The sequence below is a fragment of the Strix uralensis genome, chromosome 3, assembly GCF_047716275.1.
Source record: "Strix uralensis isolate ZFMK-TIS-50842 chromosome 3, bStrUra1, whole genome shotgun sequence".
Classification (NCBI taxonomy): domain Eukaryota; kingdom Metazoa; phylum Chordata; class Aves; order Strigiformes; family Strigidae; genus Strix; species Strix uralensis.
This window is the reverse complement of record NC_133974.1, coordinates 69,834,498-69,848,200: the sequence shown is the minus strand read 5'-3', so window position 1 is coordinate 69,848,200 and position 13,703 is coordinate 69,834,498. Positions and strand designations below refer to the sequence as shown.

The 13,703-nt window shown below is 39.5% G+C and overlaps 1 protein-coding gene across 8 annotated transcripts in view; it reads left to right on the top strand.

The window, feature by feature from the left end:
• ARID1B (AT-rich interaction domain 1B) overlaps positions 1-13,703 on the top strand; it is a 334,357-nt gene that overhangs the window by 133,700 nt on the left and 186,954 nt on the right. The window lies entirely within an intron of this gene.

Below are 13,703 nucleotides of genomic sequence, written 5' to 3'. Positions count from 1 at the left end.
CATTAAATGAGTAGAATAGCAGAAAGTGAATTTATGCATTCTGTGCTTTGAAAGAAAGAAGTAGTAAATACCAAGCAGTAAATGAGGTGTTCCAAAAGCAAGAGAACGTTTTTTGGGGAAAAAAAGAGCCATTTTTTAAGTTGTCAATTCTATAATTATACTGTAATTACCATGAAATTTGAGTAAAACCAGCAATGTTGTTTGATAAATTTATTAGCTAAAGTGCATTAGGGGTAGCTGCCCTGTAGTCTTGTAGTGCTCAAACACTATTGCTTGTCCTACCTGTTGGGTTGGAGTTTTTTTAAATAACTGTGTTTGACCCTCTTACTACAGTTTGGCTGAGCCGACAAGGTGCTTATTGGTAGTTGTCTAAAGGAAATTGTGCTTCAGTGAGCGGCAGAGTCAGTGCAGTCACTGAAGGACTGAGGCTGGAGTCGGGGTGTTTGGTAGGGACTGAGACTTTGGGTGTGAAGACGGCAATGAAGTTCTTCCAGGAGGACTGCTGAAATTTGAGCAGTTCAGTAGTGGCACTGCAATTTGTTCTCCTCCATCTAATTTCAGTGGCTTCTCTCCCTGGCCAGTCACCTGCAGCCATCTGTGGGCCAGGGTGCGGGAAGTCCACTCCTCCGTGCTGGGGTCTGAGAGTCACCGGCTCTCCAGCACCCCTGCTGAGGTGCACCCACGCCTCATCCTCGTGGTAAACCTTCATGAAGCTGCGAGATAGATTGCACCATGTTTCCTCCTGTCACAGGCATGATCAAATCTTTCAACTGATCTTTGCTTTGAAGAACAGTTTTCTGAAGAATTGATATGCTGCTTTGTTTTGCTTGCGTGCATTTTAATTTCCTGCATATCCAGTCTTGATTTTTAAAACCAGGCATATTGACTGTTGAAACCCTTGGGTTAAGTTGCATGTATAGCAATGTTGACTCCTCCCAAAATCTTGGAAGATGTAAAAATGGTAGAGTACTCTCTATACCCTTCTAGGTTTTCAAGAATTTGTCTGGATGTCTGAATAGTATTGAAATGTTAAAGAATTTATATCAGCTGTTGAGGGACAATATATAACATGCTATTCATATTGCCTTGTTTTTTTAAAGAGAAAAACACTTTTTGAATTCTGTGTGTGGTATGATCTTGTCAAATCCTAGAATTAACTGAGATTTAAGATATTTCCATTTCTAAAGATTTATACTGAAACGAGAAATTTGTAGGTATTGTAGGGAATAACACAGGTTTCAGTGCAAGCTGAGCCATGGTCGTCTTCATAATCTTGAATAAATATCTTGGAAACTTTGTGAAGAAATGGATCTAATTGAAAAAATATTGTGCATTTGGACCAGCTTTCTCGGTTTTCACTATTTATGAAGGTGGCAACCTTCTTCCCAAATTTCATATGCTGTGTTTCCAGTGAAACGAGCAAATTTCTGAAATAACACCATCATATGCAAAATAGCTTTTTTTTAATTAATCTGTTCAGAGTAATGTTTATTCTAATAACAGAATCTTCTAGCCACAGAAGTATCAAACCTAGGCTGTAATAATCATTCAACACCCTTTTTCCCCTCCCCAAGTTGCACGCTCTGTGGTTCTTTTCAAGTGCTTGTGGTGTGTACATACTGTTGTGACTGCAAAGTATTTAGATTCTCTCCACATCTGTTGTTGCGCTGACCTCCTGTATTATCTGTACCCATTCTTCTTTTGTGAAAAAAATATTCAGTTCTCTAATTTCAGTATAGCACCAGCTTGAAGTAGTGTATTTTCTGCTTACTGAAGTAAGGCTAGAGGCTGATAAGAGAAGTCTTTAAAATCCTGTTTTAAACTGAGTACTAGATTATATGCTTGAAAGGAAGTGAAAAGGTATCTTTTACTGATGACAACCAGGACAGATGGAATTCACTTTCTAGGCTAACCTAGTTTTTCAGGTTGTTTTCAAAAAAGGCACTGCACTTGCAACCATTCAAAGATAATACTGACCAAATCTATGGAAAGGAAGTTACTTGTATAAAAGGCACAACAAGGAATGACTGTGTAAAAAAATATAATGCTATTGGAAATTTTTTTTTTTCTTAATTTGATTTCATTTACTGCTTAAACCTTTTTCACTAGAACCTAAGAACATCTCTAGACTGTCCAGGGCTCTTGAGTATTTTATTTAAATTTTAGACAGATGGTGGAGGGAGAAGAGCAAGGCTTTCTATATAAATTGCAGAATGAGATGGAGGAATTTGCTAGTTCTGGTTTAATGTCTGCATCGAAAACCTGTATGTTTTAATTTCCAAGCATTTTAAAGTTATATTGGCTTACTTAATATCCAGTACCGATGCTTTCATGTATTCATAGAGTACTTGATGAGTACTGGTTGCTGTGAACACTGGGTGACTGGTAACTCCTTCCTCTTTCTCACCCTGAGAGCAGGCTGGTAATTGTCAGAGCTTTTCATTTGCATGTTCCTATTTCCAGACAGGACGCACCTAATCAAGATTTTTTTTGTGCGTTTGATTTACATACTCCCACATTTCTGAAAGTCTGGGTACAGTTAGCATTGCACAAAATGCATTTTCTATATTTTGAAGAGACACTGCCGTTTCTTTCTGGAAAGGGGACTGTTTGCACTTTGGAGTTCTGCTGTGTGTCTGTCTTCTCCCTCATCCTTAGTGGGAGCTGGGAGGCGACTATTCGGATCTCTGGACTATAGATACTTACTCTCTTTGATCTCTGCTAAGGCTGGTAATATTGTTTCAAAAATCCAGCAAAATGGTCTTTTTCAGGAAAGCTTGAAATTATTAAGCTCATTCCTGAAGTGTCTTGCATAAGCAATAAAGCTAGGCTATTATATGTTTTCAGGGAAGATCCATCCTGGAAAAGCACATCTCTGTCTACATGTCTTTTTAATGTCTTCTGATTGTCTTCTGACAATCCTGCATTGTTGGTGGGTCTGCCTGATTTCTACCCTACCCTACTCTGTATCTTCACCTTATCTTCAAGGTGTTGACACAAATGCTGGATAATTGTGCTGCCAGACCTACATCAGATGGGTTCTAGTATGTGTTACCTAGAGGATGGGATCCTGAGCAGATTGCTTTGATGGTCAAGAGAATTAGGAGCCTCTGTTGTCTGGGCCTGGTGGTAGATTCACAAGAAAGTTCTTGTGTATCTGTTCACGGAGAGCTCACTTATTACTAATATTAGTAATTCTCTTCTGGACGGGCATTACGACTGTTCATTGAAACACAGACCTGCTTTTCTGCTCCCTTCTTCCTCAGCTTTCTGAGCTGGTGATTCCTCTAAAGACTTGGTGACTTTGTCTCTGTGTTATCATGAGGACGGCAGAATAGTGACTGACTTGAGTAACTGACTTCTTTACAATGGTCATGATACAGTTCTTGAGAGAGGAATATGCTTTTATGTAAAATGCTGCTCTTGCCAGTAGACTGAGAGAAATTGTACCTTGAAAGATACATTTCTGGTGCATATGGTTACATTTAGCTGACCACAGATGTCAGTTTGGGGGGCTGAATAGCCAATTTGAGCTGAAGAATTCCATTATCAGGAAGCTCTGCCTTGACATTTGCAAGCTCAGTGCTGCTCAAAGGATCTTCCTCACCTTGAAGCAGGGATTGTATGAACATCCTGTCTTGCTCAGCAGGATAGTAGTGTGTCTGTGCAAGTAAACCAAACAAGGGTCTAAGAACATCTTTCCTGAATTGGGTTGCTTCTCTTTATTGGACAAATTTGAACTTTTCTGTTCCAGGAAAAGAATCAATAACATCAAATTAGGTAATCACCTCTTTTAAAATGTACCTGTTTAGATGATAGTGTGTTTGGAAGAGCCAAACCCCTCCTAAAAACCCACACCCCAAGGACCAACAGGAAAGGGAAAGGGGACTGCTTACACAGTTGTAAGCAAGACCCGTATTTCCACTGGCAGTTTAAGTAACTTGGCTGTTGAACTTGTTTACGAATATAGAAAGGTGAAAAGGTCAGGACTGCTAGTAGAATCACTTTCTCTCTGTTGACCTCTTGAAAGAAAGGTATAGTAGGTACTGTTTTGTTTCAATCCAAAGACAGTCTTCCCATGCTGTGCCTTAATCCCAGTGAAGAGCTCTGACCCATTCCTATGTGGGGGCCCATAAGGCAAATTTATCTAGGATGCTGAAGTAAGGGGGCAGCGGGGAACCAAACAAAAAACCCTAACACCCCCAAAGCCTCCTTTTTCATCTTCTTTTGAGCGTTAGGAAAAATCAGACTTTTTGTTATTTAAATAGATAGCTGTGTGTCAGTAGCACACAGGCTACTGAGCCTCACCTAATATTGTTAAAATAAAATACCTATCAGCTGCATCTACTTCACCTGTAGGCTGGAAAAAAAGGGAGGATTTGTATTTAAAAAAAAACCAAAATAAAACAAACCCCAGAGATATTTTCATTGCTTGTACTGTGTGTATATTCTATGAGCACTTGTTAGTGCTGACATTTCCCTGTGTGAATATTTTATGTGGGCATTGCACAGTGGCCATCATTTGATTTTACTTTCCTGTAGTGGGTACATTTTACCTGTTCTCCTCAAATTGTTGTTTTTTCCAAGATAGGAAAATGAACAATACTGTTGATGGGTGCCCCAGCAGTTGGCTTTCCTATGAAACTACGAAGGGTTGTAAGAGCTGAGTGTAATCCATGTAGCTGCTTTGCTGTTCCCAGCCTCTGTATTTTTAGACTGTGGCTCTCCGTAAATTCCATCCAGACAGTATCACTCAGAGGCAGGGCATGAAAAACCTTCTTAGCAAATACATATGGGTTTTTTTCAGACTTCCATTTCCATCCATACAGGGACTTTTTTTTTATGGTCAGCAAAACACTGTGAATTTGTGCTAATGCGTGTTGTGCCTTTTGTGTTTCAAGATTCTAAGCTGTGGGGTATTTTTAGAGTGAAGAGGTGGACAAGAGCTTTGTCTCCTGTTCAAATAGGGAAGTTCAGCATATGATTTCACTAGTTACAGATTTACCATAGGAAGAGGTAGGGTAGGACTAGCAGATCAGTGCTAGCATTCTCCTAAATATTTAGAAAAACAAATTGCAAAAAAGGATGAAGAAATCTGAAATTTCTGAGTAGCTGTGACAATTTATATAAGGGAATTTAAACTTAAGAAATGTGAGGAAACATGTGCATGTTTGCTAGAGACAATATAAACCCTAAAAGAAGCAGAAATAAATCTTTGAAGTGTAATTGCAAGGCAGTCTTCTCCCATTTAATTGATATTTAAACATTGGCTAACATGGATCTTTGCCATTTAACTGACATTAACGACCTTGGTTAACTTGTTTTTGAGCTTTTTATTTTATCACACTGGTTTGTTTGTTTTATGTTAATTTCACTTTAGTGCTTGGATCCTTGTAAAATAGGGGTTTTTTTCTTTTCAAAAACAAACATCAAACATCCAGAATATCTGTTTTGTTTTAATATTTAAACATTTACACACATCTTGGGCATAATTGTATATGCATTTTATAGCATGAAAAAGCAAACCATATTGATTGTAAATCCTAAACATCTGCACTGCAAACCAAAACCATACTTTTTTTGTGCACCTTGCTTTTTCAAAGTTTTTCTTCTCATCATACTTTAAATATTTCATTTTTATTAAGTAATTGCTGGCATTACTTTTGGCTTATCCCACACCTTTTTTTATTTTCATTTTATTCCTTTAAACCATTTCTTTTTTCTCCCCATCTGTTCTCTGCATCGATAACTTGTTTGAAATAAACAAACCTTAAAACAGGCTTTTTGACCACAGATCTGTTGCTGCTACAGTCGCGTGGGTGCAGTGAGCAGCGCGTGGCAGCTGAGGGGTTCTGCTGGAGCAGAGTGGCTTCTTCAGCACCCCTGTCCTCCCTGCTCCCGTGTGCTGGCACACCGCCTTGCCATAAGGCATGAGCTTGTGATGGGTTTCCGAATCTGTAGTTACTGTCCATGGACATACGGTCACCACTGGTACCTTACGCTGTCACTGTAGCCCTCAACAGAGGAGGGTAAATGACTCCTGGTGTGTAGCAACTTATTCACATGCCTGTGCTTTGCTTTCCAGGGCTGAGCACTGGAATTTCGTTAGGTGGCTTCTAATTGTATTTGGAATAGGCAAAGAGAAAAGTACTTTCTGCTCTGAACGTCAAGTCCTGCCTGTACTGCGTTAATGCCAGTCAGCTGTTAATGAGAGTGGCAGCTATATTTTAGATGCGTTAGTGTACCATTGGCAAAAGGTTGCTCCCCCCCGCAAGTGAGTGTTCTAGTTTTTCTGGAAAGCAATCCATGTTTACTTCTCCTGGTTTTAGCAAGCTTTGAGATTGTCACAGTATCTTAATCAGATGGGAGAGTGTTCTCTGCAAAGAAAATGACTGCACATAAAGCTTCTTCACATCAGCAACCACATTCTGTTGCCTCAGGACGCCTGGATACGGCGCTCTTCGTGCTGTCCAGTGGGAAGAAATGTTCCAGAATTTGCCAAGCAGAAGAACTAAACACAACCTAATTTCTTTTCTCTCTGTCCAGTCATTGTCTTTTATCCATCAGTATTCTCAACTGTGGTTGAATTTCTGATTTTATATTTGCATTTTTATTCAATCTTTTACCAACTGTTCTTTACCCAGGGTTTCGGGGGGGTTGGGTTTTTGGTTTTTTTTTGGTGATCATATGTATGAATTCATGTATACAGCTGTAGTTACAAGGCACAGTGAACTTGCAGTGAGAGAGAGAATGTCAGTGTGCTGCCACTGCTCATTTGTTGTGCCATTTTAGTTGTGATGGAACATCTGATGAAGTTGCCACAAAACAGAGCATCTTTAGAGCTGCCTCACAACAGACCAGCTTTAGAGGTGCCTGAAGAAATTTTATTCTCTGTCATTTCTCTTACTTTCTCCTTGTGATCTTCCACAAGCTTAGTCTATTAAAATGACACAAAAAGCCTGTTTTGATCCATTTAGACACTCAAGCATGAGGACGTCATGTTTGGACAAGTTGAACTAACTGTTGTAACAGAAGAGTGATGGAAACCAAGGACCGCTGTAAGCTGCTGGATCAGATAAGCCTCTTCATAGATAGATTGAGCTCAGTCTTAAAACTGGTTGCCTTACCTGCACCTGCTCTGCTCTGTTTGGATAGCTGCTCCAGTATTTGCCCAAACCCATCTCTTCTGTGTTTTTGCTTTTCTTTCTATACATTTGTCTTTGAAGTAGACTATCTGCAGCCTTCACAGTGAACTATTGTCTGTCAACACTAATTAGGCTTCTGTAACAAGTAGGAATTAGAGTGCATCTGGACTTCGAGCATTTTAAGTGATGCAACTGTGTTGGTCAACTTTGGATGTTTGATGTGTCAGTGGGTGAGAGCTACTGTATTTTTTGTTGTTCCTCTGTTCTTGTTTCCGCATGGAAGGTGTGTGTTCCTCCTCTGTTGAATTTGTTGGTTGTATTTGTTAGTGCTGCCCTCAGACTTAACTAGGTCAGTGTACTATAAACAAACATTACATGGCATGAAATGTGGATGTACAGATGCCTCCTGCACTTAATACCCCTTCTTCCCTCCCAAATGCAAAATAAAAACCCCAAACCCTTCCTTTTGAAGTGATTTCCTTGGCAGTATTCATAAATTCCTTCAATATTCTCTATGTTGCAGAATTTAAAAAGTGAATGACTGAGATCTACAGATGACACATTTCTTCAGAAATCTCTTAGACATGGGCGTTGAGTTCAGTCACATATCAGAAACTACATTTATAAATGACACATAGAATTCATAAATATGTTTATAAACCACAGGTTTCAGGCTTAACTGATGCAGTCCCGCAAGTGTAAGTGTGGAATCCTAATCGCTGTTTACCTTCTTTAACAGGTCTTTATCTAGTCTAGAGGGTTTTTTAAGTAATTAAGTCTTTAAAACAAATTCCCTTGCTGAATAATGAAGAACAAAAGTGTCTTGAGAGCACCCGTATCTTTGTATTTCCTGATACAGAAGTGTCCATGTTGCAGCAATGGAATAATGTGAAGTTTAGGGAGAATACTACCATTTGATTTTTTTGTCTGGTTGGTTGTTCTTGTGCTGAACACTTTTGTCTGTTGAAAACAAATTTTGAAAGACTATTTCTTTTATAAATACAGTAATTTCAAAAGCTGTTTACTTACGCTTTAGATGCCTGTGTTTTTATTTATTTAAGTGTTGCTTCTGATTTTGAACATATGATAAAGAATTTTGCTGCTTTTGGTCTAAGACTGAAAGCTACAATAAATTCTTTACTCCATTATCTTGATTTTCTGCTTACTGGAAATCCTTAATGAGAAATAAGTTTTATTTTTCAGGAGATAGTAAGTTTTTGCATACATTTTGATGTAATTTGCTGAAGTAATGTCAATTTGTCTTTAGAAATAGGTACTGGCCACTTTTGCTTATCGAGCTGGACACTGCCCGAATAGATTTGTAGTCTTGTTTTCCATACATTGAAGACAGTTATTTAATTTAATTTTTGGAAAATACATCATAAGAAAGCTGTCCTCAGCATTAGAGTAAAAAAATCACTGTGTTTAAATGTAAATAAAGTAGCCAGTTTTGAGCTGGATGAATAATGTATAAACTATTCTAGACATCTTGATTCAATGAAAGTTCAAACAAGTTTCGTTGGAGTACTTGTTACTAGCTTTCTTTTTTTCTAATGTATTTTGACTTTTATGCACTAAGTATCTTTTCAAGTTAAGGAAGTTGTGAAATTAGTTTGAAGCTACATTACCTGGTTTGAGACTTTATTTTGGGGATCACTGATAGAAATCAAGAGTGCTGATGTAAAGATTTCTTGGTTGTTATAAGGTTGATGTTGAGTTCTAATAGGAATTTACCTATGAAAAGATAAATTAAAGTTGATACTCCTCACAGTGCACAATTGTAACTTGTGTAAATAAAATTCTAGGTACTTCATTTGCTCAGAGATAGACAGCTTTTTTGAGTTGCAAAATTTTTCACCTACAGTGAAACAGCTTTAGACCTAGGTGGAATATACTTTTATGTGACACCCTTTTCAAGAAGCGAGAGGGGGAAAATTGAGGCTTTTACATACCAGGCTGACAAATTGTAGCATTTCTTTCTAAATATTGTTCACGTTTGGGCTCACAGAAAGAGTAGTGAATTGTAGACTCATGAGATGTAATATGAGAGAAACTATGTATATTGATATGTAGTGTCTGGTACAAAGCCCCTTGCAATGAATGCAAAGGCAGCCATTGACTCTGCTGGGCTTTTATCTGGCTATATAACAATCTGTTAAGAGACTTTCTTTCTTAAATAGAAGCAATGTGATTTGCTTTTTTTATACTGCTGTGCGTAAGTGTAGCACATACTTCAGTGTGGCATATTCAATAGTAAAGTGAGGTTTTTTTCTGGCAGTCATTAGGTATTTTCCTTTTCTAGACAATTTTCTATTTCTGTGATTTTAAAGGATTTTTAATTTTCATGAATAAAAATTGCAACAATAAAAATTGTCAACATTTTCGGTCTTGTTGCAACCAGCCTTTTGCCTCAGATAAAATGCCAAATAATTCTGGAGTAGGTGCGTGCTTCATGACTTAAAATTCGAATTGACGTTATCTGCATTGTCTGAAACATGGAAGCTCCAGTTTCCACTGGATTGAGTTGGGGTATACCTTTTTTTCAATATCTATGACTTTTATATATATATAGATAGCCCAGGAAAAACTAAATTAGTTTGAATCCATCTCTACAGTTTATAGTCTCTTCTGTCTTTTGTTTGTCTCTTACTATAGTCCTGGTGTATGCGGTTTTACCGCCAGCAGATCATTCAGTTCTGGTGAAAACAAGTGTCATCTGTTAGAAATCCTACCGACTGCAAATTCAAACAAAAATTAAGCATTTTGCCACAAGTAGCTTCATTGCAGTAAACCAGCTTGCTCTTCTAGGGCGGCTTGCTTGGTGTTGCTTCACCTAACCAGCGTTCCAAACCGGGTGCGTGTATTTTTAAATGTGTGTTTGCCCCTTTCGCGTACTTTGTATCCGCTTTCGTGTCGGCGGGTGCGGGGTGAGCAGAAGGCCGGTGCGAGGGCCACACGGGCTGTAGCAGGAGGCTTCTCCGATGGGCTCCCATCTGTCAGGGCTGTGTGCTGATAAAGCTTGCGGCAGCTGGCTCGGCTTGCTGCTAATCCATTCATCCCGGCTGTGGATCAGAAGGTGGCCTGTCCCTTCCCGGAGGCCTGTGGACCTTGGAGGGTTGCCGTAGCCCCCGAGCGGTCCCACTGGACCTGCCAGCAAGTATAATGATAGGGCACACGCAACTTGAGCCAGGGGCATGTGTGGCGGCTCTAGGGCATTGTGCTGGGGACAAAGCCGGTTGCTCTCCTCCCAACTGACCTGTTGTGCCTTCGTCAACAACAGTGTGTTCGCAGTGCTAGCTGTGGGTGGAAGATCATTGTTAATGTGTTACTTGGGAAGGAATTGTGAAGTCCTGAAATATTTTCCTGTGTGCATCGTGCGACTCAGCACACACAGAGCGCCGAGCAGAGTTAGCCGCTCGGAGCTCCAGATGGCACCGACGACTGTGAGAGACCACGGCTGTATGTGATCTTTCCTACTGCTTTTTGGTGTAGGCGTATTATTGCTGTTACAAATAATTTATGAGTATAGTGGTTATTTAAAACCACGTAGTAGGTTGCACTTCCCTCCCCTATCAAGGCTACATAGCTTGTTAACTAACAAAAGTAGTGAGATAATTCCTGCCCTGAAAACTTACAGCCTTTTGTGCACAAAATCTGTCATTGAGCCTGGAAGGTCTGAGAGGAGGACTGCTGAGAACAGGAGATGCAGCAGAAGATTAAGAAGTTCAGAGAGAGAACAGGAATAAAAAGATGATGGGGGAGCGGATTGCGTGGCAGAGCAGCGTTAAGAGCTGAAATGCTGTAAAATGGGCTGGCAAGTAAGACCTTGTAGGTGAGGGATGTGAATCTTTAATCGTCTGTTAGAAATAGTAGTTCTTTCTTGTATTAAAGAGGACCTGAATAATTTGGGATGCTTGTGAAACATGGGATGGCCACACATCTGAACAGTAAAATGAAAGATGTAGGCAGGAGTGATTAACTGGCTTTTCTTCTGTCGTGGTTCCCCAGTCAGTAGAAGCAGCACATCCTCACCTACCGCATGTCTCTTGCAACAGCGTCAATAGATGTGTGGCTTTTCTATTTATTTGACTACTTCTCTTAAAAAAAAAAAAAAAAAAAAAAAAAAAAAAAAAGCTAAATCCCAGAAGTCACAAGGTAATTAAACGGCTCAGACGAAATTGGTTTTATCCCACAAAAGAAGTGCCTGAGAGTTTAACAGAGTCCCGATCTAATGATTGGCATCTGTTGCAGCAAACACCTTTGGGGCAGTCCAGAAGCAAAATGGACACACTGCTACTGCTTGATTTGATTCCCCAGTTGATGGTTGACATGACCTTCAGTGCGTATGACATGTTAGAAGATGCAGGACACAGCAATATGAACTGACATGGAGGATGCAGCATAAACAAAACAAAACAAAAACTGCTCAGAGCTCTGTCACAAGCTTTTTACAGCAAAGTTTTGTGGCAGCAAGTTGCAGAGGCTACAAGAAAAGCAGTATCATATTCAAAACTATATTTGAACTGAGAGGTGGCTCATCTTCACAGATGAATTGCTTTAAAAGCATATTTAGATGAATACATATACAGTAACAGAGAATAAACAGATTTTGTTCTTTTTTATGATGAGACCACTCTTCAGAAGGTATACTCTAAATGAATCATTGTGTTAAAATCCTCAGAAAGACTCGGTTGTACAGAACACATAAAGCAAGCAATGCAAAATCTCAAAGCAGAAGCTTGGTTAGGAAAATCACGTTCACAACTCAGTGGACTGGGTTTCATGGTTTTACAGCTCTGCGCTGAACCCAGCTCTGATTTGCTTCAAACATGAGAATCTATCTAAAGTAGCTACACTGCAGTCCGGACTTACATGAACAGTTAAACTCTCAATACCTTAAATACACAGTGGAAACATGGATAGATGAAACTGAATGTTAGATAAAATTGGATTTGGCATAGTAAATTTATATAGACTTTTTAGGCCTGTGCTATTTCTGTAGGACGCTGTTCTGTTTTGAATCTAATTTTAGTCTGGAGAACTCGTTTGATTTCCTTTTTCACATCCATATGTGCTCATATGGTGAATTTATAGTCTTTTTACTAGGTTTTCATTATGTTAACTCTAATTATTATAACACTATGGAAGCAGTACCATAGTTCATACTGAGACATAAGTTCTTACATTTAGTCAGTAAAAGTATTTTGTGTTTTGGTTAAACATTTCAATATCAGGATTTAGGAATTTAAAGCAGTAATATTTTGGGGGGATATGTAAATGGATGCATGGTAAAATCTGGTGATAATTTTTTTTCTGGATGAATCAAATAATTTAGAATTTACTGAAATTTACTGAAAGTCAAACCTAGCACTTAAATAGAATTTGTATGAATAAACTCTTCAGATGTTGAAAGACACTATTTAAGTAATAAAGAGGTTTAAAAACATCTGAAAGTAGCACCCTAAAAATATGCGTTACCCTCTTCCTTTTTAGTGATTTGATGGCTCCCCGTACATCTTTTCGTACGTGTGAATGAGGTCTTTCCCATGGGGCTTGTCCATGGGCCTTATTTGTCATTATCTTCTGTCCTTAAGGTGAGACTGGAATGGGAACAGGAGCTCTGACAGGGGCTTTTCCTTAGATATCAATGCCAAGGATTAAATTTCAAGTGCTCTGAAATGCCGTGTTCTGTGGAGAGTCTGTTATGAAAAGTGCAGGATTTATACAAATACAGCTTGACAGTTATGTGTTTCTCTAAAAATACTGGCTACTTTCCCCTTACTTCAGTTGTCTTCCTGACTCAGTGGTATTCCCCTCCCCAAGGCATCAGTCTTTGGTGTGAAATGCTGTGTCCAAGACTTGTAGACCTCTCTTTGAGAGGTGACAGAAGAGTAGAACCGGCTCCCCCAGGAGCACACAAAGAAGTTACTGGAGGTGGGGTTAGCACTGGGAGGGTATGGACAGTGGGAAGCCGTGGGAGGAGAAGGGTTTGTGAGGAAGGCTGCTGGGGTGGATGAGGGAGAATGGGAATGTTTTGGACTTTGATAAAGCCCGAAGGGCTTCTTGTGGAGGGTTTGAGCCGAGATCCAGCAGCAGAAGTTTGTTTAGAAAAAGTGAAGGGTGAAAATGGAGGTGAGGACATGGAAAAACGTGGTGAAGCAGGCTCGTGCTCACTTCTTGCTGATGGAGGAGCGATGGGAGATGAGGTGTTAGGTGATGAAATCGTCAGGTAATTTTGTGTCCCATGTTGTGGAAGAATAAATTGCGTGTCTCTTGTTAAGGACTTCTGTACGATTGCTTTCTAATATTGGATAATTCTTCTTCACGGTGTCTGGCTTCACAGATGTTTCTGCAAAACCTCTCCCAGTTGGGCTGCCACCAGCGCTTGCATCTCAGCTTTTATTGAGTTGTTTTGTGACCTGCCATAAGCTGGCTGCATGGCCTGGCAGTGCTCATGTTTGAGCGCTGCCTGCCCCAGGATTCCCACCAAATATAGTGTGATGAAGACTTATTTCAACAAGAAAATGACCACGTGTTTCCAGTTTGCATCAAGGCAGA